A 27,932-nucleotide genomic window follows, 5' to 3' on the forward strand; every position below is an offset into this window, starting at 1 on the left:
CACTCAGATATCACCTCATGCCAGTCAGAGTGGCCAAAATGAACAAATCAGGAGACTATAGATGCTGGAGAGGATGTGGAGAAATGGGAACCCTCTTGCACTGTTGGTGGGAATGCAAATTGGTGCAGCCGCTCTGGAAAGCAGTGTGGAGGTTCCTCAGAAAATTAAAAATAGACCTACCCTATGACCCAGCAATAGCACTGCTAGGAATTTACCCAAGGGATACAGGAGTACTGATGCATAGGGGCACTTGTACCCCAATGTTTATAGCAGCACTCTCAACAATAGCCAAATTATGGAAAGAGCCTAAACGTCCATCAACTGATGAATGGATAAAGAAATTGTGGTTTATATACACAATGGAATACTACGTGGCAATGAGAAAGAATGAAATATGGCCTTTTGTAGCAACGTGGATGGAACTGGAGAGTGTGATGCTAAGTGAAATAAGCCATACAGAGAAAGACAGATACCATATGGTTTCACCCTTATGTGGATCCTGAGAAACTTAACAGAAACCCATGGGGGAGGGGAAGAAAAAAAAAAAAGAGGTTAGAGTGGGAGAGAGCCAAAGCATAAGAGATTTAAAAACTGAGAACAAACTGAGGGTTGATGGGGGGTGGGAGGGAGGGGAGGGTGGGTGATGGGTATTGAGGAGGGCACCTTTTGGGATGAGCACTGGGTGTTGTATGGAAACCAATTTGACAATAAATTTCATATATTGGAAAAAAAATAAATGTATATAAATGTAACTGTGCTGTATACCTCATCTTCTAGTTTTGCTACTTGTTTCTGAAATGTACCCATGTTGTTATCTTTAATCTACTTTTTAATTCTGACTGCTGTGTAATATTTCATTGTGTACATGTGGCACATTTTACCTGTACATTTCTCTAGTAACAGAGGTTGGCATAGTCCAAACTCAGAAACAGTCCTGTGATGAACTCTTTCAGCTGAGCCTCCTTATAGATTCAGGAGAGAGTTTCTCTGGGGTGTTTACCTCAGTGAGGGATTGCAAGTTGGGAGGGAGTATGCATTATTAATTCCACTAAGATTTTGCTTCAGGATCATGACCCCAGTTACAGTCTCACCAGCAGTGAGTGATATTTTGTATCTTCTCATCAAATTCTTATGTTTATCCTATAAGGCAAGTGAAGTAGGTAAGTTTCCTTGTGGGTGAGAAAACCTTAGAGACATCAAGCAAATAACCCTGGTTTATATAGTGCAGTGGAAGATCCAAGACTCAAGTCCACAATTTCAGACATAATGGTTGTTGCTCTTAGCACAGTACCCAGCACTGCCCCTTCTATGAATGAGACATCCATAGTCAAAAATATTGATGATGATGATGATGATGATGATGATGATGTTTGAGGTTTGCATTAAAAAATTTTTTTAATGTTTATTTGTTTTTGAGAGAGACAGAGACAGCATAAGCAGGGAGGGGCAGAGAGAGAGGGAGACACAGAATACGAAGCAGGCTCCGGGCTCTGAGTTGTCAGCACAGAGCCCAACATGGGGCTTGAACCCACGAAGTGTGAGATTGTGACCTGAGCCACCCAGGTGTCCTGAGGCTTGAATTTTTTTCATTACTGGAGTAACCCAGTAAGCCTAGGACCTCTAAGTGTTTAGTACCATGTAAGAAGGTGTCTAATTAGGGTACTTAGCATTTCAAGACAAAATATATGGAATAAACTGTTTCATTATCTCATGAGGGTGAGCTAACAGGTTCAAATTTTTGTGGATGATTTTGGGGCTAGAAATTTATAAAGACTAATTGATTTTCAAAGTTTGGGGATTTGGATCAGATATCAATATTAAACATTAGGTAGATTATATTAATTACATATTGTTTGGTAGGCACTGAGCTAACTACTTTATAGGCATCATTTATCTTAAACCTCACAATTACCCTATGAGTACTTTTACTCTCATTTGACTGTTATTGAAGCTAAAGCACCAAGAAGTTGACTATTTGTCCAGAGTACATAGTCTAAGGTTGAGTTGTATTTAAACCTGAACTGTGTACCTGCATAGCCTCCTTACTCCTAACTACTAAACTGTGCTGCTTTCCCATGAAAGAAACTTTTATAATCTCTTCTTTTTGAAATTGAGGACAATTTCTTGTCATTTGGGGTGATTTAGAGTAGCCATGGGAAGGACAGAGCTAATGGATAAGAATCTCCAGAAGGGCAGGGTATGAAGTATGAAAATGTTTCTGAGTGTCTTCATTATCCCTCTCTCTGTTCCCTGAAGTGGGAACCTCTGACTTAGGACATCCCACCTATATTATAGGGCCTGAGCATGATGCCTTCAAAAAATTTGGCAATTCTTTGCCACCCTGTGTGGCTTATACCTGCCATTAATGACGTGAGGTCAAGGGTTCATCAGTTTGTTTTTCCTTCACACTTTCATTCTGCTTGTCTTCTACAAGGAAGGCAATACCATTTATATCTTTACCTAGATCCGTATTATAAATATTGTTTGGCTAAAAAGCATGTATCTCAAAGTCAATTAGATAGAAATTCTGGATTATGTTCTCTTTCAGGTTTCTATTCTCAGTGTGTGTATTTGTTAAACAAGTTTTTGTTGAACATTAATTGAGCATCTAACTCACACTTTGATTAGGGCACAGGCAGCTGAGCAGGAATTGTGACACATTAGGATAAATGGCACATGGGGTAAGCTGGGTGGTATGAGAGCACATAGGAAGGGCAGCATGAGGGTCAGGGGAGGCTCCTGAAAAGCAACTTTTGAGCTGGGAACTGAAAGAGAAGTAGGGGGTAGCTAAGTGAAGGGACAAGAGAGTATTAGAGACAGGTAACAGGGTGAACATGGAATTTCTCAGCTGGAGCAGCAGCTGGACAGGGTGTGAGGCTGGAGGAACCAGCACAGGTCAGATGATGAAGGAAGGAAGGACTAGGAAGGAAGGGCAGTGGGAAGCACTGAAGGGTTTGAAGCCTGGGGGTCGGTGTGGGACATATCAGTGACATTTACAGTGTAGCAAGATTCCATGAGTTAAGTATTGACTCTGTCTATGTTATGTGCTTATTAGTAAATCATAACCTTGAAACTGGTTGCCACTGGTGGGTGGTAAATAAGGAGTCTAGATGGATTTGTACACAGAAGCTTTGACCCATAGCATTAGGATTCCTTTTGATAATCTGTAGAGAAGACTTTTCAATTTTGACTTGACCTTTCTGTCTTTAAAAACCACTGATGACATTTCCTAAAATTCTCTCAAAATCAAAGCCTGAATAGTAGGAGAGTGAAGGCTGTTCAACTTTGTTTTCTCTGTTCTTCACTACTCATTTCTGGGGCATTGCTGTGAATTGTTCACCAAAGCCTTGTTCCACTCGAGGAGGGGTCCATTTGAATAGCAGCAGCAGAGGAGGAGGAAGGAGGAACCACATGTAGGGTAGTGTTTCTTCATTAAGAAAATATCTTTGGCATATTAAGACCATGATTTGAGCGAGTGGAAAATAACTACCATGGAAAGTTAATAGTGAATTACAAGTCTGTGTTTTAATATAAGCTCACAGAGTAGGGCATGGTCTCCAGATGGCTGGCAGTTGACATCACAGATGATGCAGGGTGTTTATAGAGCACAGTGTGGCCAGTGAGGAAACTGTCTGCAGAAGTGAGTTCTCCTTGTGTCCTGGAACCCAGACAGGGAGGATACAGAAGGAATTGTTTTGATTGTAAGGTACTGAGCTAGGTGACCTACTTCTTTCCTTCCTCCCTATCACACTCTCACAATTGTGGATACAAAAATTGTATTAAGTTTTGCCTGGTTACTTTGGGTGAGGTTAACTGAATGCTCAGAATTCACAAAATGGCCTTTCTGGCTCCTCTCCCTTAGTAATGGACACATGGTTGGCTTATGCACCTATTTCTCCAGTATTTCCTCACCAGGCAGCCTGGTTTCTCTAGTTCTTACAGGTAGTTATGAAGGCCCTGCCTCTTTCTCTACCTCTCTTCTCACAGCGCCCCCTGTGGGCCTGTATGGGTAAAAGAAAAGGTTGGACTGTACATTCTTTGCCACCAGTACAGCTAAATTGATGATGTCGGATGAGGACAAGGGGGGACATCTGACCATGGGAGCTGATTTGGAGCTAAAGAATTTTAAGACTCTGCGACCAATATTTGTATTTTAAACTCAGAATATATTTATGAAATGGTTCTGTAACTGCAACAAGTTCCTCTAGTTCATGAATTAACGTGTCATAACTTATGCTCAAGCACCACACAAACATCCCATGTGTGAATTATTGCATAATAAATTCATACCCTATTGTGTCCTACAGCTGTGTCCTACAACTTAATTAGTATATGAAGCTACATGAGTTAGATGAACCCACATGAGATTTTGTCATGTAATGTGTAAAAAGGAGAATGTTGGGTGATATTTGACACTTTTCTCAGGGGAAAGCAGGGTTGAGTTTTTTTAGTAATCTTTTGGTTTCAGTCTCTGATACTCGAGCTGCAACAGGTAACATGGGACTTCTGGGCTTTGGTTAGTTGGCTGAAGACTGTTGTTCAGTAAATATTTATTGTTTATTTAGGCATTGTGAAGCGCTATCACATGCCAGAAAATACAAAGTAGCAGCGTTGAAGCCTGAGTAACGGACCTCGGCAGCCCCAACTCAACTTGGCTTAACTCAGACTCACCAAACCTGATCCCAGACTCTGCTCCCTGGGCTTGCTACAGCTCTCTGATCCTGGAATCCTCTTCAGTTCCAGCTAGGATGCTGTGTCAGGCACTCCATAGATTTGGTCAAAAACTGGTAGGCGGACCTACGCTGAAGGAACCGGTGGCTGAGAATGACCCACGGAGAACCCTGAACACTCTGGATTTAGTGGCCCTGGGTGTGGGCCGCACACTGGGTGTAGGTGTGTTTGTCCTGGCTTGTGAGGTGGTCAGAAATCAAGCAGGGCCATCTTTTGTGATTTGTGTTTTGGTGGCCGGCCTATTTTCTATGTTGATTGGGCTGTACTATGCAGAGATTAGTGCCCGGGTTCCCCATTCTGGCTTGGCATATATCTACAGTCATGTCATTATAGGTGAGCTCTGGGCTTTCATCACTGGCTGGAACCTCCTCCTCTCCATTGGTGCTAATGCAGTCATTTTTTTACACATATTCTTCTTAGCTTTTGAGCACCTGCGTGTGACCCTGCATGAAATTATCTTACCACATGTTTCCCACCTTCTAGAAGACAATCTAGACTTCATTGTTATGTTTCTTCTGTGGTATCTCACAGAGTTGTGGTATATTTGCATTTCCTCAGTTATCAAAATGTTCACATTGGTGAAAATTTTGGTTCTAAGCTTTGTCATCATCTCTGGCTTCATTAAAGGGCACCTGTACAACTGGAAGCTCACAGAAGAGGACTATGCAATGGCTGGACTCAATGACACCTCCAGCTTGGGCCCTCTGGGCTCTGGAGGGTTTGTGTCTTTTGGCTTTGAGGGGATTCTCCGTGGAGCAGCTACGTGTTTCTATGTATTTATAGGTTTTGAGGAAATTGTTACTAGAGTTGGAGAAGCCCAGAACCCCCAACGTTCCATCCCCAGGGGCATTGTGATTTCACTGTTCATCTGCTTTGTGCTGTATTTTGGTGTCTCTTTAGCACTTACACTTATGGTGCCTTACTACAAGCTTAAACCTGGGAGCATCTTGCTTGAGGCATTTCTCCTTATAGGCTGGGCCCCTGCCTCCTATGTGGTAGTGTTTGTATTTTTGTTTTTTTTTTTTTTAGAAATAGGGTTGACCTTATTTTATTCACATATCAACTGTTACATGATATGGCAGTAGATGGCCTCCTGTTCCCTGTCTGTACCAGGATCCTTACCTGGAGTATCCCCCAGCATGGGATTATTGTAATTTTTTACATTATTGCAATAATCATGATCTTCTTCTTTGGACTCACTGATCTTGTGGACCTCATGCTTATTGGGTCCCTGATGTCTTACTCCATGGTTGCTATTTGTGTTCTCATCATCAGGTATCAGCCTGAGAGGAGGAGTGGGGGAAATGAATCAGAGGTGCAGGAGGAGAATGGACATACAGTAGAGAGGCTGACTCTACAGGGACTACTTTTTCCAGGCAGCTTCACCCCCACTCCACTCTCTGGCCGGGTTGTCTATGTTCCTCACTGCTTGCTCTGCTGCTAATTCTCCTTTGCCTGGTGCTGGCCCAGTGGCCAGTTCTGCTTTCTGGAGACCCAGTGTGGATTTCAGTGGCTGTGCTGCTCCTGGTTCTCATCACTGGGATCACTGGGGTCATCTGGAGACAGCCACAGAGCTCTAGTCCCCTTCACTTTAAGGTCCCTGCTCTGCCTTTCCTCCCACTACTGAGCATCTTTGTGAATGTTTGCCTTATGATGCAGATGTCAGCTGCCACCTGGGCCCAATTTGGTGTCTGGATGCTGATTGGGTTTGCTATCTACTTCAGCTATGGGATCCAGTACAGCCTGGTCTCTAACTGAACTTAAACTAGGTCCAAAACTGTAGACCTTGAACTCAGTAGTTCCAGTATCTATTATTTTTATTATTATTATTTTTTACTTATCTAATTTTCCATTGTGCCTGTAGCTGCTCACTGACTTTTAAAAATACATTATTAAAAATGGGGCACCGGGGTGGCTCAGTCAGTTAAGCATTTGACTTCAAAGCTCAGGTCATGATCTCATGGTTTGTGACTTCGAGTCCCATGTTGGGCTCTATGCTAACAGCTCAGAGCCTGGAGCCTGTTCTGATTTTGTGTCTCCCTCTCTCTCTCCCCCTCCCCACTCACACTCTATCTCTCTCTGTCTCTCAAAAATAAACATTAAAAATATAAAAATATTATTTAAAAAACTATAAAAAATGTTTTTCTTTTCTTTGATAAAATATCCAGTAGTGGTGGGGTGCCTGGCTGGCTCAGTCAGTAAAGCATGTGACTCTTGAACTAAGGGGTGATGAGTTAGAGCCCCGCATAGGGTGTAGAGTTTACTTAAAAAATATGCAGTAGCGGAATTACTGGATTACAGAGTATTTCTATTTTTAATTTTTTGAGGAAACTGCATACTGCTTTCCATAGTGGCTGAACCAATTTACATTCCTACCAATAGTACATGAGGATTCCTTTCTCTCCTGATCCTGGCCAACATTTGTTTTTCTTGTCTTTTTGATTTTAGTCATTCTGACAGGTATGAAGTGATATCTTATTGTAGTATTAATATACATTTCCCTGATGATTACTAGGAGTAAATATCTTTCCCTGTGTCTATTGACCATCTGTATGTCTCTTTGGAAAAATGTATATTCAGATAGTCTGACCATATTTTTAATTGGATTACTTGGTTTTCTGGTGTTGACTTGTATAAGTTATTTATGTGTTTTGGATATTAACCCCTTATTTGATGTATCATTTACAAATGTCTTCTCCTGTTCAGTAGGTAGCCTTTTTGTTTTGTTGATGGTGTCCTTTTCAGGGCAAAAAATTTTAGTTACATGAATTAAAAAAGATAGATGCATCCCTATGTTTATTGCAGCATTATTTATAAAATCCAAGATATGTGGGGGGAAAAAGATGAAATATGGCCCAAGCCATTATGGAGCATATCTTCTAATCCAAGGGGTAAATTATAGCTGTAACACAAAGTAGAAAGTGTTGTCATAAGGGAAATGCAAATAATGTGTCTTGGGCATTCAGAGTGCAGGATGATCATTTGTGGCTGGCACAGTGACTAGTAAAATGAAAGAAGACTTTGTAGAGGAATGGCCTTTGAGTGGGCTCTCTACAAGGATGGATAGGATTTTGTCACATGTGGGCAAGAGGGAGGAACTTAGGCACAGAGAACAACAGGAAAAGCACAAGAAATGAAGCAGTGTCAGAGCACACTGAGCATGCAGTGTAGCCTGAGCCTTGGCTGTGAGAGGGGACAACAGAATGTGCACAGGTGGATTGGAACCAGAGCTTTCCTCTGAGCACAAAGCACTTTGGCTTTGAACCCACTACCCATGCTGAATATTCCTGGAGTTGGTTCTTCTACTTGGAAATATCTCCATTCTTGGACTTTAAATTTTGGTACTGTTGTCTGCTTTATTCCACCTGCTCTGAAAGTGCACAGCTGAGACCCAAGTGTCTTGGGTTCTGGTGTTGTTCCACCATGAACTATCAATGTGACCTTGAACAAACTGCTCAGTTCCATCAATGCTCTGCTTATTTATCTGTAACATGAAAGGTCAGGACTGATCATTTCTAAAGTTTCATTTACTTAAAAATTCTAGGACTTCTGATTCTTCTTTCCTTTACTTTCTCCACTAGATCTCTCTACTGTGTGGGGTCTGAATGTGAATCCCACCCACTTTTCACTACAGCCCATTGTTGGTGCTGTAGAGCTCCAATAAATAATACCCCATTTTACCCTCCTCTGTTTAGAACCAAGTGATAATCAAGATATAGAGACATATGATTAAATAATCAGCCACAACCTAATTGGTTTGCCAAGCCGGCATCATTAAATTAGACAGACTTACTCGTCATCACAAGAAGTGCTGGACACACCCTGCCTCCCATCACAAGAGACAGTCCGCTTTTATTAGATTTTATGTTGTATGAGCAAGTTGGCATGCAAGTGTCCTGTGGACAAGTTGGTTCTGGATTAATAAAGAAAATCAACACAAGAATGGAAGGGGATGAGCTGGGCATACTCACAGTTGTCTCTTCAACTCACTAATCAAATTCTCAGTGAAAGAGGGTGTGGAGAGAGGCCAGGAATAGTAATCTGCTCAGTGATGGCTCAAACTTCAGCTCCTGCAGCTCACTTGGAGGTCTTGTGAAAACCTGCTCCCAGTGTTTGGAATTCAGTACATCTGGGGCGGGAGGGCAGAACTTGTACTTCTAACAGTTTCCAGGTGATACTGATGCTGCTGGTCCAGGGACCACACTTTGAAAACCAAGGCTCCAGCTGAAGTCCCTCCACACGTAAAAATGAAGAGAAGCAAACAAAGTGCCCTTTTAACATCTACCTTCATTTTTGAAACATTTAGATGAAAATACCATCATTAATCTTTTCACAGTGGGGAAATCATAGTGAATGATTTCACAGTGCATATGTAGATCAAATCACCACAATGTACACTTTAAATATCTTACAGTTTTATATGTCAGTTATACCTCATTATGGCTGAAAGTAAATATATATATACCACATGTCTCTGTGTGTCTTTATTTATTTTATTCCCTGATTGAAGATCATAGGTTATGAGTGTATCTTGTTCACTCCTCCTGATCATCCAGCTGGGGCCAGGAGCATAATAAGTCTATAATAAATTCATGTTGAATTGAATTGAGCCTTACACATTTCTTTGGTACTGAAAATTCTCTTTCCTTTCAGTCTACCACTGTGCTACTCTTTTAATACTATCTTTTGGGGACTTCCTTGACAAATAGCTTTTCTTTATGTCCAGAACTATATCTTGAACTCTATGTGGAGCTATACCCAGCATCTAGAACTGTACCCAGGCACTTCTCGTTTTTCCTTTGTGTGGCTCTGCCTGAGTTATGGTGACTGTCCTGTCTGTTCCATCATATTGGAGTCTTGTTCAGGGCAGGGAGTAAGTTCTCCCCTTCCTCTAGACCCAAGAGTAAGAACAGTGTTGTTCCTTCAAAGAGAAACAGGGAAAATACAACCCTGGACAAGAGAATGCCTGACATGACCTCTCCTGGTCCTGCTCCATCTGTTTCTGTGGCATGTGTGGAGGGGCTGGAAATAGTGAAATTGATAGAAGACCCAATTGCTCTACCTGACTTCAGGGAATCACTGAAGAGGACACTGGATACCAGCTCCTTTAGATGCTTTGTTGAGAGACTGGTATACAATTTTGTGAGATAATCTAAGATTCTTTGGGGAGAGAGAAGTTTTCCCCCAAGTGGGGAGAAGCACAGACTGAAATAGGAATTGGGAACTGGATAGGGATGAAGGCATCATTACTTTGTAAGGGAAGGTGTGAGTAGAAACTGAGAAAGATGTATTGGTCAAGAGACACTGGAGGTGTACGCCTGTGGAGAAATTTGGGAAATAAAAGATGGATAAAAGAATTGGAAAAGAAATGGGGCAGGAATTCCAGGCTACATGGACCTTTAAGAGTCATGAAAGAATGGGACTTTTGTGAGGGATGTGTTGCTTCACATTTTAAGGGAAATTATGGAACAGGTTTGTGCCGTGTATTGTGCCCTGGAGCGAGATTCCTGAATCAGGAAAGGGTGAGATATGGGTTCTCATTGTCATCTGGAAGATAGACAGACAGAAGGATGTGGACACATAGACTCTTCATGGGAGAGAGTTGTGTCAACTGCTATCGTCATCTAGGCCCTTGCTCTTTGACGTGTGCTCCATGGACCAGAAGCATGGCTGTCACGTGGGAACATGCTAGAAATGCAGAATCTGAGGCCCCACCCAGACCTACTGAATCAGAATTTACATTTTTAACAGACTTCAAAGTGATCTGTATGCTCTTTCCAGTTTGAGAGGCACTAGCCTTACATGATGGATGATAGGTGTCTGGCCTCAGATGAGCCTATGGAAGATTTGAAAACTTTGGAACTGGGAACACAAGAGGAGGAGCCTAGGCTTGGAAATTGAATTTTGACTAGAGAGAGAAGGGTGGGGGCCCTGACTGCCCTCCTGTCCCCAGGCCTCTCACACCAGTCACTGTGTTAGGATTTGTCACTATGCCCACTTTAGGAAAATGTCTGCTGTGCCCACGCTGGAGTCTGCCTGGTCCTCAGGGGCTCTCCTGGGGCAAACATCTCATGGGTCAGGACTGATGCCAATTCTGTTTCCTCTACTTCATATGATGGCCTGAAAGGGATTGTAGAGGCCATATTATTCATGACGAGGCTCAGGGTTGTACTCTCCTAATCAAATGAGTGATAACTTGATGATACTAATTGAGGAGGTTATAGAGGTTGGGGGGATTAAAGTTGGAGTTCTTAATTTTCTGTCCTGGAAATTAGGATATTTTCATCCTTCAAAAACTTTCAGAAACTTTAAGGAGAGACCAGATGACTGCACAAGATGACTAAATCAATTATTTTTAAGGAAACTTTTGAAGTTTTTAAATGGTTAATAACAAAATATATGAGACCTATAATTACAGGGACCTGGGATGATTGGCAATGCATCAGTGTTACCAGGTGGGCATTTGAGAATTTTCTTCAGTCTTTGAGGGTTTGTGTACCTCACCCCAATCAGATTGAGTGTAAAGAGGGACCAGTATGGAAGGAAAACAGATTGAGATAGAAGATGAAGAAGAATTTCTGAGATTAGACAGTGACCGGGGGATATGGGAGGGAGCAGGCTCTCTGGCCATGCACATGGCTGTCTCACTTGGGTTTGGAATGACTCAGATGGGCTCCTGTCCAGAAACAGGGTAATGTACAAAATGAGCTCTCAAAATCTTTTTCATCTCAAGAATTCTCCAGTCAACTCCTGAAATAAAAGGCTGGGATGGATATTTGGTGTATATCAGGTGGCGAGGCATGGGAATGATGAATGGCAGAAGAAAAAAACAATTTATTAGATCATTGAAATCTGAAAATTTTAAAACACGGATTGGATGTAGGAGAATAAATTGCATGTTACAGTTCAAATAAGAGTTTTAGGTTTCCATGTTATTCCTCTATGTATTTATCTTGTCTCATTGATGAGATTTAAAAACCTCCTAAGGGAAAAGAACATCTCTCTTTTATATATGGCTTGTTTATATCTGCAATGCCCCCAAAACGGTGACAAAAATAATAACTACCTTTGGCTGAGTAGTATGCTCTCTATTTTGCTCAATTATTTTACATAATCACCTATTTCATACAAGAATTGTATGAGGTGAGAATTATTATGCTCATATTACCAAAGTTGAAACTAATGCTCAGAGTGGTTAAATAATTGCTGCAGGTGAGTTGTGAAGCTAGGATTTGTGCTGAGTTTGAGCAAAACATATGCAACTAAGCCCTGAGCTACACCCTCTGTGGGGTAGTGGCTCAAAAGGGGTAGAAGATCACTGAAACTTGATGGCATAGAGGTAATTGAAGGGCAGTGGATAATTCCAAATAGTGAGTCATGAGAAAATAATTTCTTTTTGTTTTGTAGAGTGTAGTTGGAGAAACACTTAGTGACACATGCAAGCTTCTATTCAGACATTTTCTCATTCCCCATCACTGTCCCCAACCCTTCAGTCAGGAGCTTGGACTCCTCACCCAGGAATGAGGCTGGGCACATACATTCATAAAGCACCTCATTAAAGTTATGTATGTGCTTAGTATATGGACATGTTTATTTTATTTTATTTTTTAAATTTACGTCCAAATTAGTTAGCATATAGTGCAACAATGATTTCCAGAGTAGATTCCTTAATGACCCTTACCCATTTAGCCCATCCCCCGTCCCAGAACCTCTCCAGTAACCCTCTGTTTGTTCTCCATTTTTAAGATTCTCTTCTGTTTTGTCCCTCTCCCTGTTTTAATATTATTTTTGCATCCCTTCCCTTATGTTCATCTGTTCTGTGTCTTAAAGTCCTCATATGACTGAAGTCATATGATATTTGTTTTTGACTGACTAATTTCACTTAGCATAATACCCTCCAGTTCCATCCACGTAGTTGCAAATGGCAAGATTTCATTCTTTTTGATTGCTGAGTAATACTCCATTGTATATATATATACCACATCTTCTTTATCCATTCATCCATCGATGGACATTTTGGCTCTTTCCATACTTTGGCTATTGTTGATAGTGCTGCTATAAACATTGGGGTGCATGTGTCCTTTCAAAACAGCATACCTGGATCCCTTGGATAAATACCTAGTAGTGCAATTGCTGGGTCATAGGGTAGTACTATTTTTAATTTTTTGAGGAAACTCCACACTGTTTTCCAGAGTGCTGCATCAGCTTGCATTCCCACCAGCAGTGCAAAAGAGTTCCTCTTTCTCTGCATCCTTTCTCTTTGCTCATTTTATTGGCATTTTATTTGTTGTTGCCTGAGTTGTTAATGTTAGCCATTCTGACAGGTGTAAGGTGGTATCTCATTGTGGTTATGATTTGTATTTCCCTGATGATGAGTGATGTTGAGCATTTTTTTTTTCATGTGTCGGTTGGTCATCTGGATGTCTTCTTTGGAGAAGTGTCTATTCATGCCTTTTGCCAATTTCTTTACTGGTTTGTTTTTGGGTGCTGAGTTTGATAAGTTTTTACAGATTTTGGATACTAACCCTTTATCTGATATGTCGTTTGGAAATATCTTCTCCCATTCTATCAGTTACCATTTAGTTTTGCTGATTGTTTCCTTCACTGTGCAGAAGATTTTTATTTTGAAGAGATACCAGTAGTTCATTTTTGCTTTTGTTTCCCTTGCCTCTGGAGACATGTTGAGTAAGAACTTGCTGTGGTCAAGATCAAAGAGGTTTCTGCCTGCTTTCTCCTTGAGGATTTTGATGGCTTCCTGTCTTACATTTAGGTTTTTAATCCATTTTGAATTTGTTTTTGTGTATAGTGTAAGAAAGTGGTCAAGGATCATTCTTCTGCATGTCGCTGTCCAGTTTTCCCAGCACCACTTGCTGAAGAGACTGTCTTTATTCCAATGGATATTCTTTCCTGCTTTGTCAAAGATTAGCTGACCATATGTTTGTGGGTCCATTTCTGGGTTCTCTTTTATGTTCCATTGATCTGAGTGTTTTTGTGCCAGTACCATACTGTCTTCATGATTATAGCTTTGTAGTATAGCTTGATGTTTGGGATTGTGATGCATCCTGCTTTGCTTTTCTTTTTCAAGATTGCTTTGGCTATTTGGGGTCTTTTCTTGTTCCATACAAATTTTAGGATTGTTTTCTATAGCTCTGTGAAGAATGCTGGTATTATTTTGATAGGGATTCCATTGAATATGTAGATTGCTTTGGGTAGTATTGACATTTTAACAATATTTGTTCTTCCTATCCATGAGCATGGAACCTTTTTCCATTTTTTTTTTTGTGTCTTCTTCAATTCGTTTCATAAGGTTATAGAATTCAGTGTATAGATTTTTCACCTCTTTGGTTAGATTTATTCCCAGCTATTTTATGATTTTTGGTTCAATTGTAAATGGGATTGATTCCTTGATTTCTCTTTCTGTCGCTTCATTGTTGGTGTATAGGAATGCAACCGATTTCTGTGCATTGACTTTATATCCTGAAACTTTGCTGAATTCATACATCAGTTATAGCAGTTTTTTGGTGGCATATTTTGGGTTTTCCATATAGGGTATCATGTCATCTGTGAAGAGTGAAAGTTTTACCTCCTCCTGGCTGATTTGGATGCCATTTATTTTTTTGGGTTGTCTGATTGCAGAAGCGAAGACTTCCAATACTATGTTGAATAACAGTGGTGAGAGTGGACATCCCTGTCTTATTCCTGACCTTAGGGCTAAAGCTCTCAGTTTTTCCCCAATGAGGATGATATTAACGTTGGGTCTTTCATATATGGCTTTTATGATCTCGAGGTATGCTCCTTCTATCCCTACTTTCTTGAGGGTTTTTATCAAGAAAGAATGCTGTATTTTATCAAATCCTTTCTCTGCATCTATTGAGAGGATCATATGGTTCTTGTCCATTCTTTTATTGATGTGATGAATCATGGTAATTGTTTTGCGGATATTGAACCAGCCCTGCATTGCAGGTATAAATCCCACTTTGTCATGGTGAATAATTCTTTTAATGTATTCTTGTATCCGATTGGCTAATGTCTTGTTGAGGATTTTTGCATCCATGTTGATCAGGGAAATTGGTCTATAGTTCTCTTTTTTTAGTGAGGTCTCTGCTTTTGGAATCAAGGTCATCCTGGCTTCATAGAAAGTTTGGAAGTTTTCCTTCCATTTCTATTTTTTTGGAACAGCTTCAAGAGAATAGGTGTTAACACTTCCTTAAGTGTTTGGTAGAATTCCCCTGGAAAGCCATCTGGCCCTGGACTCTTGTTTTTTTTGGGAGATTTTTGATTACTAATTCGATTTCTTTACTGGTTATCGGTCTGTTCAAATGTTCAATTTTCTGTTTCAGTTTTGGTAGTGTATATGTTTCTAGGAATTTGTCCATTTATTCCAGATTTCCCATTTTATTGATGTGTAATTGCTCATAATATTCTTTTATTATTTGTATTTCTTCTCTGTTGGTTGTGATCTCTCCTCTTTCATTCTTGATTTTATTTATTTGGATCCTTTCCTTTTTCTTTTGACCAAAATGGCTAGTGGTTTATAAATTTTGTTAATTCTTTCAAAAGAAACATCTTCTGCTTTCACTGATCTGTTCTACTGTTTTTTTTGTTGTTGTTGTTGTTGTTGTTAGTTTGTTTGTTTTGATAGAATTAATTTCTGCTCTAATTTTTATTATTCCTGTCTTCTGGTTTTGGTTTTATTTGCTGTTCTTTTTCTAGTTCTTTAAGGTGTAAGTTTGGGTTGTATATCTGAGACCTTTCTTCCTTCTTTAAGAAGGCCTGGATTGCTATATAATTCCCTCTTATGACTGCCTTTGCTGTGGCCCAGAGGTTTTGGGCTGTGGTGTTTTTTCATTTTCATTGGCTTCCATGTACTTTTTAATTTTGTCTTTAACCTCTTCATTAACCCATTCATTCTTTAGTAGGATGTTCTTTAGTCTCCAATATTTATTACATTTCCAAATTTTTTCTTGTGGTTGATTTCGAGTTTCATAGCATTGTTGTCTGAAAATATGCACGGTATGATTTCGATCTTTTTGTAGTTGCTGAGGGCTGATTTGTATCCCAGTATGTGATCTATTCTGGAGAACATTCCATGTACACTGGAGAAGAATGTATATTCTGTTGCTTTAGGATGGAATGTTCTGAGTATATCTGTTAAGTTCATCTGGTCCAGTGTATCATTCAAAGCCATTGTTTCCTTGTTGATTTTCTGATTAGATGATCTGTCCATTGCTGTGAGTGGGGTGTTGAAGTCCCCTACTATTATGGTATTATTATCAATGAGTTTCTTTATGTTTGTGAATAATTGACTTATATATTTGTGTGCCCTCACATTTGGGTGTAAATGTTTACAGCTATTAGGTCCTCTGATGGATAGAGTCCTTAATTATGATATACTTCCCTTCTTCGTGCCTTGTTACAGTCTTTATTTTAAAGTCTAGATTGTTACAGTCTTTATTTTAAAGTCTAGATTGTCTGATGTAAGTATGGCTACTCTGGCTTTCTTTTGTTGACAATTAGCATGGTAGATGCTTCTCCACCCCCTACTTTCAATCTGAAGGTGTCTTTAGGTCTAAAGTCAGCCTCTTTTAAACAGTATGTAGATGGATACTGTTTTCTTATCCATTCTTTTACCGTATGTCTTTTGATTGGAGCATCTAGTCCATTGACGTTTAGAGTGAGTACTGAAAGATATGAATTTATTGCCATTATGTTGTTTGTAGAACTGGAGTTTCTGGTGGTGTTCTCTGGTCCTTTCTAGTATTTGTTGCTTTTGGTCTTTTTTTCCCCATCTTTTCTCCCCTCAGAGAGTCCTCCTTAAAATTTCTTGCAGTGCTGGTTTAGTGGTCATGAATTCCTTTAAATTTTTTTGTCTGGGAAACTTTTAATCTCTCCTTTTATTTTCAAAGACAGCCTTGCTGGATAAAGAATCCTTGGCTGCATATTTTTTTCTGATTCAGCACATTAAATGTATCCTGCCACTCTTTTGTGGCCTGCCATGTTTCTGTGGATAGGTCTGCTGCAAACCTGATTTGTCTTCCCTTGTAGGTAAAGGACTTTTTATCCTTGCTACCTTCATGATTCTTTCCTTGCCTGAGCATTTTGTGAATTTGACCATGATATGCCTTGTTCATAGTTGGTTTTTGTTGAATCTAATGGGAGTCCTCTGTGCTTCCTGGATTTTGATGTCTGTTACTTTCCCCAGGTTAGGAAAATTTTCTGCTATGATTTGCTCACAAAACATTTCTACCCCTTTTTCTCTCTCTTCATCTTCTGGGTCCCCTAAGATTCTGATGTTGTTCCTTTTTAATGAGTCACTGATTTCTCTAATTTTTAAATCATGCTCTTTTGCCTTAGTCTCTCTCCTTTTTTCTGCTTCATTATTCTCCATAAGTTTGTCTTCTATATCACTAATTTGCTCATCTGCCTCACCATCCTTGCCGCCGTGGCATCCACTCAAGATTGAAGCTCAGTTATAGAATTTTTTATTTCATCCTGACTAGCTTTTACTTCTTTTATCTCCACAGAGAGGGATTCTAATCTATTTTTGACTCCAGCTAGTATTATTATCATGACTCTAAATTCTGATTCATACATCTTGCTTGTATCTGTGTTGGTGAAGTCCCTGGCTGTTGTTTATTCCTGCTCTTTCTTTTATGGCGAATTCCTTTATTTCCTCATTTTGATGGGAGAAAAGGAAATAATGAGGGTAAAAAAAATAAAATTAAAACATTAAAAACAACACACACACACAAATACACACACAAAATCAAATAAATGGTGCTAGATCCTAGGTGTGTTTTGGCCCAGGTTTTGAAAAGGGCTTAAAAGATTAGAGAGAAAAGTGGGGGGGAAAGGAAATCATTTCAAAATTTGACAAAATGAATACACTGAAATAGAATAAAATGAAATGATGTAATAAAACAGAATTTGAAAAATTTACAAAAAAGTAAAAAATATATTTTTAATAAACCTAGAAAATAAAAATAGATTTTTTTCACATTCTGTATTGAAGAAAAAGAAAAGATACAAAAAAGAGATAGGAAAAAAGAAAATTGAATAGGTGGACCAGCGAACAGACTAAAATATGATTGAAATTACTGTATTTTCCCGTAGAAGTTCAACTATGGAGCAGTTTATAGTTGTAAACTAAGTAGGCGAAGAGATTTATGTTCCTGAAGACTGAGGTTGGTCCAGTATGTGGGACTTAGTGTAATGGCTCTGTTCTCCACTAGATGGCACTGCTTAGCTTACTGGGGTGGATTTTTGTGGCAGGTGTATGTGTGTATGCGCATGCACGGGAGAGGTGAAAATGGCGTCACCCAGCTATCCAGTCTCTGGTAATGGAGCTCTGCTCTCCCTGATTAGCAATCGCACACCTGTCCTTTGTCTTCAGCTTCTGTACATTCCCCACTTTTACACTGTGACCAAGCCCCAGGCAACACCTCCCTCCTGAGTTTTATCTCAGATGCAGCTGTGTTTCCCGACCCCTTACTTATGAGGGACTGTGGCTGTAACTTGCTCAGACATTCTGTGGAAGGGTCTCACAGAGCAATGGCCGGGTGCTGGCTGCACCCAAGAACATTTGTAGGACCATGCTGCTGTCAATGCCCAGAGACTGTGGCTGGACGTCAGCTCACCCGAAAAACAGTTCTCCTGATTCTGTAGCAGCAGCATTTCAGGGATTATGGAAAATCACAACACATCTGGCACTAGGCTTCAGCCTTAATGACTTTGTTATAGCACCAGAGAATTTGGTTGTTCTCCTGGGTCCACTGAGGCCTTTGCATGTAGGGGGTGTTACAAAGCCTCTAGCATATGTCCTCCCATCAGGAGAACTGCCTCTCCCCATGTGGCCTGAAGACCCCTAGACTTCACTCTGCTACTGGGGATTTGCCCTTCTCACCAGAGCACTGCCAGGTATCAAGCTGGGGAGTTTCAGATTCTGTGCTCTCCCTGTTTATAGAGTCAATGGAATTTAAACCCTCTCCTTTCTCCCTTTTTAGTTCAGTCCCTGTGGCTGTTTCCACTTTTCTACTTTCTCTCCAGCTGCTTTTAGGGGACTGCTTTTCCTGTATTCTCCCCCACACACATACACACACCATCTCCATCCTCTCTTCACAGGCAAAAACAGCTCCCTACCCTCTGTAGCTTCTCTCTCCCCCAGTTCACCTCTCTGTGCTGTGTACCTGCTGAGTTCCATGGTTCAGGTTGTGCAGATTGTTGTGTTAATCCTCAAATCAGTTTTCTAGGTGTGCAGGATGGTTTAGTGTTGGTCTGGCTATATTTCATGGACACAAGAAAAACTTCCATGCTGTTCTGCCATCTTGCCTCCTCCTCCCCTCATGGGTCACATATGAAGGGCCATCTTTGGATCACATGACTGCTGAGCTGCTTCTGAGGGATAAGCTCTCCCACAGTGGGAGTCATTGCAGGGCTCATGCACTGCGCAATTCTGTTCTGTACGCACATGTGGTATCTCCCTGGGTCCCTGCACTTGCAGTTCTGCAGGCACCTTGGATATGGGTAGGTCTCCTCTTCTGAAGCCACAGCTTGTCTAGTCTTGGTGGGAGATGCTGTGGAGTCCTTGCCATGCATGTCACAGGTGTGCTTCTCCTGGATGTGCTTTCTAAAGTGGGTTCTGGTCACCCTTCACCCGCTGCCCAGAGCCCCTGTGGCCCCTGTGACTGCCCAACCTCTTGTACCACTGTCTTCCCCTCCCCCACCAGCTCACACAGCTAAAGATGCTCAGGAGGCTCAGGGGCACCACTGCGGGCATCTCCATAGCACCTGAGGAGTGCTGGCTGCAGGCCTTGTCTGTGGATGGCCTGATGACTTAGGATGTTGTAACCATCTGGAACTCCTTGGCGCAAGGGCACAAGTGTAGGGCCCCTTTCTCTTTGTCTTCTCCCAGGCAGTTGCTACCTAGGCCACAGTGACCATTGAGATTGGGGCTACCATGGTAGTGGCATGGCTGCAGAGATGGTGAATGCAGATAAAAAGGTGCGGCCTGGGCATGTTGTGGGGACACTGGTGGGGGCAAGGGTGGAGACTTCAGATTGGCTGTGTCCATTGTGAAGTGGGAGGCTGGGCCAGGGGCACAGAAACAAGGGCAGCAGCAGTGCGGCAGACTCCTGGGTGTCAGTGAGAACCCAGAGCAGGTCCACCTGGAGAAGCCCTGCCATGGGGACTGGGGCCTGGCTTGTGGGGCTGGCACGACTTGGAATGGAATACCCTGGGAGGCAAAAAGGGAACTGGAGCTCAGTCGTGACCTGAAAGGGGTTCTGGGTGTGACTCTGGTGGGTGGAAGGTATTCATGAGGCCGCCCACTCCAGGTAAGTCCAGGCCCTGCGAGGGAAGAGGGTTGCAGCAGTGTGCTAGGGAATACATGGAACATGGCTTTGGCTACTGACAAGCCCGAAGGGGCTCAGGTGGAGCCAGGGGCACAAGCCCTGAAGGGCCCAACCCTGGCCTGCCTGACTGGGTCAAGCTTAAAGCGTGGCCTGAGGGCCCCCAGGCTGCCTGAGCACCTCTGCTGGACAATGGGAGGTAGGGAAGGATCCTGAGCCAGTTTTTTCATTACCTGGTGATTGTCTGGGGCCCTATTATTTCCACAGCCATTCACCTCTACCCAAGACAGTGAATAGCACAGGGAGAAAGGGGTAAAGATTGTTTTTGGGACCTGATACAAGAATACACAGACCCTCCCCTGCACTTCCCCTGAAGTAGATGCATACTTGGGAAAACTCCCAGCCTGAGGCAGAGGAAGATAGCCTAGGAATATTGCAACAGACACAAATTAAACCCCCAGGTCTCCCTTCCCCAGTGTTCTGTCCTGAGAGCCATCCTTCCAATTCCTGTCTCCTTTGCCTCTAGGAATTTTGGCTCTGTAGTCCTGGCTGGGCCACTCATCCACCACCCAGCATAGAACCTGGAACAAAAGAGGTGCCCAATTAGTGCCTTTGGTCCATGACTACTGGAGATGTGTTAGGGCAGAGTCAATGTGATTTGTAGGCTTTCCTCAGTTGGAGGTTCTTCATGACATCTGTAGCAGTTCTTTCTGTTCAAATTTCAATGTTCTGTCTTAGTACAGTTAAGATTCTGTCCCTTTAGGGTCCTGCTGCTACTCTTTTCTTCCTTCCCTCCATCTCCACTGCAGAGTTTAAGGAACCTAATTTAGGGTTTAGGGAAATCTAAGCACTATTAAGAGAAGGAAGTGGTGCCTCTTTTCCATGAGACTGGTGGCTTCTTGGGCCCATCTCATCTGCATTTGGCCCTTGGTCTTTAAGTAGGCCTTACGTTCTCCATCTATGAAAAGTCTTGGCTTCTGTTTGAGGATTAACATTCTCGGAAATGTCCTTTGGTCACTGTTTCAGAGTCTTGGAAGCACCACGTTTTGAATGTCTAGAGCAGGAAGCTCTCTAGGTAGAAACTATATCTTTTTCTTTACTCCCTCCAACAAAATGCCCAATGCATGTTCAGTTAGAATATGCTATGAATGCTGAGGTGACTGTGTCAGGAAATCCCTTGAGGTGAAGCTTAAGCAAATTCCCTTTTAGTTTTAATCCTGGAGTGAAGTGAATTCTGAATGAGGGAGTGGGGATGTGTGGTGCTGATAGAGGAACCTAGTAGGAGATTGTGAGAGGTGTCTTTGGTGGTGCGTCTATCCTTGTTTACAGGACTGCTGAGTCGGCTCCTTAGCTGAAACTAGGACTGGCCTCCAAATCACCACAGGCTGGTTCCACATGGCTCCCCACACTCTCTTCCTGGCAACCAGGACCTCCTCCATACACTGAAAAGCTTGTTTACTTCTAAAAGCAGATCTTGGGTCAACAAAGTCTCCAACAAGTCCCATTTAAGCCCTCAGTCCACTTCATCACCAATGCAGGGTCTCACTTGTCTTCCTTTGCCCATTTCCAGCTTTCCTCCAGGATTCTGCCTAATCCACCTCCTTCACAGTTCCCTACCCTTCTCATGAGCCCTCCTCTCAGGCACACCAGCCCTCTGATGGCCCCACCTCCTGATGGCTCTGCTTTCCTGAGGGCCTGGCCTCCCCAGTGCCCCAACTCCCTGAGGGCTCCCTCTAAGCTCCACCCCAAGTCCTGACTCTGCTAGGCCAAGCTCCTTCCCTCTCCCTTGGCTTGACTTGCACTTCTTTCTCAGGTCTTTCTCCTCTAATACAGAAACATCCCATGGGTAAGTGATTTCTCATGTTTATGGAGTTGACATGAAAACTGAGACAGAGCCAGAGAGGAAGAAGTCTGGGCACAAAGTGCAGCTGCTGTGAAAGCCCTGTGGGGTTTAAGCAGAGGATATTATATGGCATCAGAGCTAGACAGTGGATTGGGAGAGGGGGCTGCAGAGAGGCCTTGTGAGTTTGGGAAGGGCAGGTGGGTTTGCTGGGGTCAGAGAGATTTGGAGGCCTACATTCTGTTCTCCTCCATGCCAGAAAGGTTCTCAGCTCTGCTGAGGAAAATATGAAGTAGGGGAAATTATTCCTGGAGGATATTATTCTCCTCCAGAGTCCTTCCCACCTCTTTGTCCTTACCTGTCCTTCCTGGCCTTTCCTTTCTGACCTGGTGCACAGCTTGCTTTATTCATCTTTGTCTTCCCCACAGGGCCCAGCACAGAGTATGCTTAGATATGTTCCTTGAATTAATGAAGATTCTTCTTCCTGTCTCTGATGTCTCTTTCATATTTTGCAACACTTTCTCATGGGAGATTCTGAGAGTCTCTGAGTCCTATCTTCTTAAGGAGGACATTGCTGTGGACCTTGCAGAATAGCAGGTCTAGTTTGATAAGGTGGTCCACCATCACCAGAGGGGATGTGAGGGGTTTATTCCTAGTTATTCAAGGATCTAGATATCTATTTTTACTGCTGAAGGGATCTCCGTGCCTTTCTTATCTAATTAAAAAAAGTTGCATGGTGTGTAAGCCATACAGAGAAAGACAGATACCATATGTTTTCACTCTTATGTGGAGCCTGAGAAACTTAACAGAAACCCATGGGGGAGGGGAAGGAAAAAAAAAGAGGTTAGAGTGGGAGAGAGCCAAAGCATAAGAGACTGTTAAAAACTGAGAACAAACTGAGGGTTGATGGGGGGTGGGAGGGAGGGGAGGGTGGGTGATGGGTATTGAGGAGGGCACCTTTTGGGATGAGCACTGGGTGTTGTATGGAAACCAATTTGACAATAAATTTCATATATTGAAAAAAAAAGTTGCATGGTGGGGATTGATTATAGGCCAGGTCAGGCTGTAGGAGGCAAGATTACCAAGTTCTCCTGGGTGTGGCCGCTTAGTGGTCTTTCAAACACTTTAAGAAGGCTTCTCTGTGGTCCCAAATATATTATAAATGAGTGAGTGCTAAATAACCTTGAAACTTGGTGGCTTTGTTCTTTATCTTGGATTCTATCAATTTCATGTACATGATAGGCATAGTTCATTGATTGATAAAGTCTTGAAGGAGAAGCCTGAAATAGGTCTGTCTTCCTGTGTTTCCAAGAGGAAAAAGAGAGTTTGCTGTTATCTCAGAACATATTTGAAACTCTTTAACTTTAGAGGCCTTGGGAGTCTTAAACTATTCTCCACCCTCCACCCTCCCCAGTGCCATGTACACTATGGGCTGTACCCAACACCAGAAGCCCAGATAACACTTACCCATGCACAAAACCTGTATTATTGATTATATGGCAGATGTCAATTCCTAAGTTGCCTCTCTCATTTCCTCTAGCAGTTATTTATTGGGCAACTTCTCTCCATTACCAATTGATAGTGTTATGTTCTTCTAGAAGCAGATTCATTTTAACCTTAGTTTAAGCAAAATCATGTGGAAAGGCCAATTTCCTTCACATGTATCCACTAAATTGACAAATATAATTTTTAGAATATATTTTTGTTTTATCATCATCATTTTTTTCTTGTATATCCCAGAAATGACAGAGTTGGGATTAGAAAGAACTGGGGAAGAGGGATAAAGAGTGTCCCTTAAAAAGTAGTGTAGATTATGTTGCCTGAGCTGGGGTAAGTAGGATGAGTCTTGAGGGAGAAGTCATGATACATGTTTCATATGACTCAGATGATCTAGTGTCTTTCCTACAACAAAACAAAGCAAAACAAATTAACTTTTCAAGGCAGATGGTGACAGTGTGGAGCAGCTACCTGGGGCTATGAGAGGAACCAAGCCCTGTGTGTTGAGAGAGGACAGAGAGAGACACCTGAGTATTTACATGGAGGACAGGAGGACACATTTGAAGATATGAAGTAAGGTGACCAGAGAGAGTCAGTCTTTCCTAAGGCACCTTGTATGCAGTGTATTACTGAGGGTATATATTGGGAGGAAGTATATGGAAGAAGGAGCCATAACCTCTGACCACTCACAACTGCTATTCTGAAAGTGGAGACAGGATGTAGTGTTGTGTGGGACCACTGGATGGATATTCAGGATCAGATTCTTACAAGGAAAGGAAGGATCTAGGAGAAAATATCAAAGCTGCTTAACATGACTTTTTAGAAAAAAAATGATTGTGGCTCAGTGCTCATTGTGGCTCATTGCTTTGTGGCTCAGCACAAAGGTGCTCCTATGTTGTTCGTTTTTATTTTTGTTTTTTTTTTTGTTTGTTTTGAAAATAAGGTGGAAAAGCAGATGGATTTCCTTCTACTGCTTTCTCCTGAGAACTTTTATTAGGTGTTCTGTGTTGACAGGATTTGGAGTTGGGAAGAAAGAGTAGTCAATTGTAGGGGAAACAGAGAAGAAATTGATTTTCACCATTGACATTGATGTGTCACATCACTTTCCAATCCCTTAATTGCACATCCTTCCTGGATTTTCCCAGATCTCTTTTTGATTCTTGCTTGGAAAATATAATTATGATTCCTCCTGGTAGCCCATCTAGTTTCTGAAGACCTCTAGAAGCAGAAGTTCAGGCTTTTCTGATTTGCAAGGTTGATCATCTTGTTTGGTGTAATAGAAATGTTAAGAATTTCCAAAACTAGATTCTGACTGAAACTAATCTAAATGTGTCAAATCATGAATGAGGAGTGTGGCACTTTACCTTGTCAGCAGTTATCCCAGAAGGACTAAGAAAGGGCGCCTTATTCACAACCATTCCAGAATATTACTAGATTTTATGGAGTCTATACACCCTCTAGAGAAGCCCTGGCTCCCTGATTGTTTGCCCAAATAATTGTGCAATGATACTAGTGTGGTGTCTGCATGTAGCAGTGACTCCATAGATGTTGTGAGAAGGGAGCAAAAACGTTTTGTCCTATATTTACATAGATTTTGGCCTATAATTGAGTGGATGGATTTGGTGCACATACAGTTGGTCTGGAGTGTGTTAATTTGCATCTGGATGGGTTTTCACTGACTTGGAATTCAGCTTCTGCCAGACTGGGATGGATTTGAGAGGTGTAGCACTTAGGTAGTAGGACAGGTGAGTGAGTTGGTGGAAGTGGCTGTGTTTCCTCTTGGTCTAGTGAGCAGACAGCTTGGGGGCTGCCATGCCTTCCAGTTCAAGTCTTAGTTACACCTAGTAATGTATCCTTGCAGAATTAGCCTCATTAAAGGAACAAGAAGCAGTTTCTGTCCTACGGAATTTTTTATTTTAGAAAGCCTCTTCCCAGTAACATGCAAACAGAATACAGCACCAAGTAAGATCCTAGTTGGGAGGATGCCTTTTAAGTAATCCATTTGGTGAGGTTGCTTTCAGAAGACTCCTGGGAGATAAGATAGTTTCTCTCTCTTTTCCTTTTCAGCAGAGACCAAGACTGAGAGTTATTATTATTATTATTTATTATAGTTATTATTATTACATCTTACTGTCTAGTTCCATGTTAATATCTAGTTCCAAAACTGAGAGTTATTGTTGTTATTATTATTATTATTACATCTTACTATCTAGTTCTATATTAATATCTGTAGCAAATATTTAAATGGATTTATCTAGTCGGGCAAACTGGATTTACTGGTTCCAGGTGTAGTGGAGTTTGTTTTGTATTTTTGATGAGGGGCATGGAAGGAGAGTCTAAAAGAGGCTCTACTTATTGGATCATAGCCCAACCTGAGTATGTAGCTTGAACTAATGTTTTCCTGGGAAACAGTTATGCATGATGCCAAGATAGGGTAATTCTTCCCTCTTCCATGCAGTCTTCTCAGGCTGACACACAGTACACAGAAGATACTCACTAGTCTTATCAACAGGGGAAAATGAGGTCCTTACTACTTTTACTTTCCATCAACTATGAAGCCATCTGGGATTTTCACATGCTATTGTCTTGAGTATTCATTTCTGAGTTAGGAATATATATCTTCATTTATACTTTATGTATCTTTTACTTCTTTTGGCAGGTGTGGAGGTGTTCATGAAACACCCATAATTGAAAAATCCCAGAGAGGGGAATCCTGTATTTGCCCCCATTGTCTTTCACTGTGTGTAACTGAGTGTGTGATTATTTGTGGGTAATGGTGGTGGTGTTGATAATTTAGGAAAAGAAAAATGTTGCTTTTGCTTGAGGTTTTGTTTTTTTTTTTCCACAAAGAATCACTGTGGTGCCTGAATTTTCTAATTTGGAATTGTCTTTATATTTATTTACATTTAATTGAAATCTGATCTTTAATAGGTAGAATCCAATATTTATCACTTGGACTTTTTGTGGTTTTGACTTGAGGAGCCATCCAAACTCTCACTTTAGACCCAGACCCAAGTACACAGAACTATCAGTGTAGTTATTTATAGATAGTACAAGAAAAATGGTAGCAAATACAGAAAATTATTTTTCTGGTAGCTTATAATATAAGGGCATTTGATGGATACTTCCTTACCCACCTGAAACAAGTGAAATACTATTCTACAGCCCATTCAATTAATTGACTATGGTCCCACTCCTCCTTCTTCAGGCCAGCGTTAAGTGTAGTTATTGCAGTTTGAGTATCGTGTCATGTTTTCTAATACCAAAACATTAGAGGACTTATTTTACAAATAAGGTAAGCAGTGAAAGTAGTAAAACTCTGTATTGTCTGTCTGTTCCATTGTCACACATTAAAAGGATGACACTGGAATAAATCATGAATGTCGCTGATGATGTACATTCTCTCAGTTGACTTAGGTTACTTCCTTTGTACTTTGACTTTGTTGTGGTGAAAGAGACTTGGACCTCAGTTCTTGTGTCAGGTCTCTGACATCACCAAACTGGGCTGTATATCCTGGGGTACTTCTTGGCTGTCACCAGTTAACTCTTTGCACCTCAGGCTTCAGCTGGGGAAGGAAAGGCAGCTAAAAGCATCATCAGGCAGAAGCTGTGCTCCTTGGTTTCACCTCAGCACTAACTGCTTCTACCCTCTTCCTTAACTGGGTTTTTCCCCAATGCATAGTTGTAAGCCAGTGACCTATGCCCCTGGACATTAATGAGGAAAGAGAAAGGGACAAGGAGACCATACTGCAGAGAGCAGATACCTATCTGTAGCTGTGACCAGAGAAATTTCCAGAAGGAAGGTCATACTGAACAGAGTTGGGAAAGAACATATTCTAGGCAGAGAAGGACCGTCTGTGTGATAGTTGATGTTAATGCCAGCAAGACGTGCATGTGTGGGGAAAGATTTGTGCCAGTAGGACCACATTAAAGTTTAATAGTATGAGTAAGTGGGAGAACAACAGTGAAAAGGAAGCCTTTGAAATACAATCTTAGAAGTTTTGACTTAATAAGGAGCTGGAAACTGCAGGTTGGTTGGGAGTGTTTGTGTGTGTGTGTGTGTGTGTGTGTGTGTGTATGTGTGTGTACTAGTGTCTTTACAGACTTGAGGAAAGTGTCATTTCCAGAAGGAGCAATCACACTTCAGTTATCTTCTGCATATAGTAATCAGGAAGAATGTGATTTAGGGCTTTATCCTGCTTCAAGGACAGCACTCTCAGAACTGACCTTCTACTGGTACTGGCTTTCCTGGCAAAGGATAAGAGGACATTGCCATTCTCTGGCAAACATTCCCAGTCTGCTCCTTATTAGCAGCCCAGTCTGGGGAGCAAATGGCCAAATGAGATAAGAATCTTAAAAAGATGTTTTGTTAGGTTCACCTGGGTGGCCCAGTTGTTCAAGCGTTGTAATCAGCTCGGGTCATGATCTCATGGCCCATGGGTTCAAGCCCTGCATCAGGCTCTGTGCTGACAGCTCAGAGCCTGGAGCCTGCTTCGGATTCTGCGCCTCCCTCTCTC

General features: G+C 41.6%; 1 protein-coding gene and 2 pseudogenes across 1 annotated transcript in view; 2 read left to right on the forward strand and 1 right to left on the reverse strand.

Moving 5' to 3' along the window:
* LOC109268710 (cationic amino acid transporter 3-like) overlaps window positions 1-27,932 on the forward strand; it is a 215,065-nt gene that overhangs the window by 93,999 nt on the left and 93,134 nt on the right. The gene's annotated exons all lie outside the window — the stretch shown is intronic.
* The window catches only part of LOC128774997 (myc-associated zinc finger protein-like), a 38,310-nt pseudogene that overhangs the window by 5,367 nt on the left and 5,011 nt on the right, over window positions 1-27,932 (reverse strand).
* Window positions 4,575-7,518, forward strand: LOC128775073 (cationic amino acid transporter 3-like; annotated as a pseudogene).

This window comes from Panthera pardus, unplaced genomic scaffold (genome assembly GCF_024362965.1).
Source record: "Panthera pardus isolate Hobbes unplaced genomic scaffold, ASM2436296v1 HiC_scaffold_6, whole genome shotgun sequence".
Lineage (NCBI taxonomy): Eukaryota > Metazoa > Chordata > Mammalia > Carnivora > Felidae > Panthera > Panthera pardus.